The 2,893-nt window shown below is 54.6% G+C and overlaps 1 protein-coding gene across 1 annotated transcript in view; it reads left to right on the top strand.

Moving 5' to 3' along the window:
- The first annotated feature begins 1,194 nt into the window (after positions 1-1,194).
- Pax6 (paired box 6) overlaps positions 1,195-2,893 on the top strand; it is a 28,342-nt gene continuing 26,643 nt past the window's right edge. Inside the window, exon 1 of the mRNA XM_005364025.3 lies at positions 1,195-1,305. The gene's annotated coding sequence lies outside the window, so the exon portion shown is untranslated. The remainder of the gene's footprint in view (positions 1,306-2,893) is intronic.

Genomic DNA, 2,893 nt, shown 5'->3' on the forward strand with positions numbered 1-2,893 from the left:
AGGCTCTCTCCCTTCACCGCCCTCATCCGGCCAAGGCATGCAGGCTCCAGCCCTCGGACCTGGTGTCTCACCACCTGCACACCCTGGTCCACCCAGGCTGTGGCCTGAGGGCAGTTCCGCGCCTGTTTCCTTCCTCTTCCACCACCTCCTAAAGGACCACTCAGTCACTCACAGACCTAAGGCAGGAGAGGGAGGAGAGTGGGGTGGAAGTTGAGAAATCCTTGAGCGCGACAGGGCAGGGGCGTCTACGCGGGTGTAGCAGTATCTATTCTAAATTAGACAGGCTTAGCAAATATAAGCGGTCTTCAGCTCCACAGAGGGTGTGAAGACCACGGGATCCGTATCCGGCTGACCTTGCCCCAGTTTCTTCGTTCACTCAGCTGGAGAAAGGAGAATCTTAACCTCCGAATCTCCCATGTCCCCACTTTTGCCCCCCTAGGCCACAAAGTCAATAGTTAACCCTCAAGTCAAAGATAAATACCATCGTCTCCATTTTCTACATGAATGGAGCTTTTCAGTCCCACAGCCAAGGGAAGCCCGAGTACGCTGGCTTTGGAGCTTTCCCCAGGAAGATGCCAACAGGCCTAGGTTTGGCCCAGTTTGGGGACCGAGTTTGCTCATCCACTGCTGGAGCCTCAGTCTGTGTCCAACTGGTGACTTATGAAAGCGAGGGACCGATGGAGTTACCCATTGGGTCTCCTAGTGAAAAGAACTTGCTGAAGTCCCCTTAGACCCTGTGTGGTCTTCATCCTGATGAAGGTACTCCCTAGAGAACTTAGGGGCAGGCTAGGGGGTTACTTATATAACTCACTAACCTAAAGGCAGGCACCACGGGGTCCTTGTGCTGGAGGGCCAGAGCACTTGGCTGGACCTTTTTTCACTTGGGAGTAGGGGGAGGGGCTTGACTCTGAGCCTGAAGGAGGACAATACTAGCCAGAGGCAAGCTGGGCGTCTGCAGTTACGGGGCTAGACCCCGGAAGACTCTTGGGATGAAGCGAGTTAGACTCTGACTGAAGAGGAGGCTCCTGCGGGGCCGGAGAGCTAATCTGCCGGGCTGAACCCAACTCTGGCCGCCGTGACGTCACGCGCGCCAGGCAACCAATGAGGACAGCGCTGGCGTGGATATTAAGGAAAGTTAGCGCCTGCCGGAGCACCCTCTTTTCTAATCATTGACATTTAAACTCTGGGGCAGGTCCTCGCGTAGAACCCGACTGTCAAATCTGCTACTTCCCCTGTGAAACGGCTGTAAGAAGTGTGGGAACCCGCGCCACCAGGCTCACCTGCCACCCCGCCCTCGGCTCGCAGGTAACCGCCCTAGCTCTAGCTGGCACCCACCGCGTTAGTGCCCCTCTCCGCTGTTCGCAACCGGTGTCCTCAAGTCGCAGAAGCCCTCTGGCTTCTGGCTTGATTATTTTCCTTTAAAACAAGGCTTACAAAGATAGAAGAAGAATTACCGCGGGTGGGACGGGGGGGGGGAGTGTCTTAGCTAAGCACTCTGCTTTTATAAAAGTAACAAATCGTTATGGTCTCAAGAGTAGACTTCCTGTTTGGCCCTGAGCTGGGTGTGATGTGAGGTGGGGGAGGCAGGGGTTATCTGTGACTGCAATCTAAAGATCCTAAGAAAAGCAAGCGGTGGGCAAGCAGTTTGCAACATGCCTTCCCGTCGCAATTAAGCGACATTCACGCTTGGAGAAGCCACTAAGCCTCGCGCAGGGTTCATGGAAGCACCCCAAAAGTTTCCCCGAGGTAGCAAAGTGTAGATGTATGTTCCGTAACAAAGTCAGAGATACTGGGGTTCGTTTCCGCCGAAAGAAGCAAAGGACGAAAGAATGAAAGAATGCGGACTTCCAGAGCTGGGCAGCGCGCGAAGGCCCCAGCGTGTGATTTGAGCTTCCCTTCGGAAGACCTAATAATTAGCGATTCTCACTGAGCTAGAATGCGGGCTCCGGTTACCGGGAGCGGGCTACTGCCAGCGCTACTGCCGGCGGGAAGCGGGTAAGCTCCAGGGGAGCCTTGCCGCTGAGTGCCCTGGAGGGAGGGTGCCCAGCCTTGCTCTGGCTACCAGAAGGCCGGAACTTTCCCGAAGTGGGTCAGGAAAGAGTTTACTCTAAACTTAGACTAAATAGTGTTTCCGCCCGGTTGGAAACTCTCAGCTAAGCCCTAAGCTATATGACATACCCAGGCTGGCTTAGTCGGGTCACAGGAGCACCCCACGGGGAAGTTTGATGAGGCCTTAGGGCAAGCTTGGCCTGGATCTCTCCCACTCCCACTCGCGCTCCTGGCGCCCTCTTTCTAGACCTGCTGGGGGCACTTTGACAGTTCACTTGGATTTCAAGCACCTGTGACAGGTGCCTAGGATTCACGCGGAACTCTGAGAGAGTCCCCTCTGCGCGCCTGTCTACAAGCGAGGCCACGGGCAAAGCAGCCACCGGGCTGCGCACCTTACCTGGACAGAGCTCCTCTCTTCCGCCAGTTCCTTTTCCCGGAGCTGAGTGTGAGCAGGTTGCCCGCTTCGCAGTAGGAAGTGGACCTTCTCCTCCAGTCATAAATCAAACCCAGTCATCCTCGGGCCTCCTCCCTCATTAGAGATGTTTATTGGAGATTGTGTTTATTCGGCCGTCACGGTGAGAAAACGCGGTGACATAATTACCTCTGACCGGAGTACTCGCCCCGCGCCCAGGGCGAGCCAGGGACCTCCTCTGCTGCGGTCTCACTCTGGTGCCCTCCTTGATCAGAGAACAAATCGGATTGACTTGTCTTTTTTTTTCTCCCTCAGACTTCGTATCATTTGAATTATTGGAGGACTTAGTGTTCAAATTTCTTCAGTGCCCAAAACTTCATTTATTGTAAAATTCGAAAGGAAAACCAAAGAGAATCCAGCTTTTCGGGGGGG

This window comes from Microtus ochrogaster (genome assembly GCF_000317375.1).
Source record: "Microtus ochrogaster isolate Prairie Vole_2 chromosome 14 unlocalized genomic scaffold, MicOch1.0 chr14_random_1, whole genome shotgun sequence".
Lineage (NCBI taxonomy): Eukaryota > Metazoa > Chordata > Mammalia > Rodentia > Cricetidae > Microtus > Microtus ochrogaster.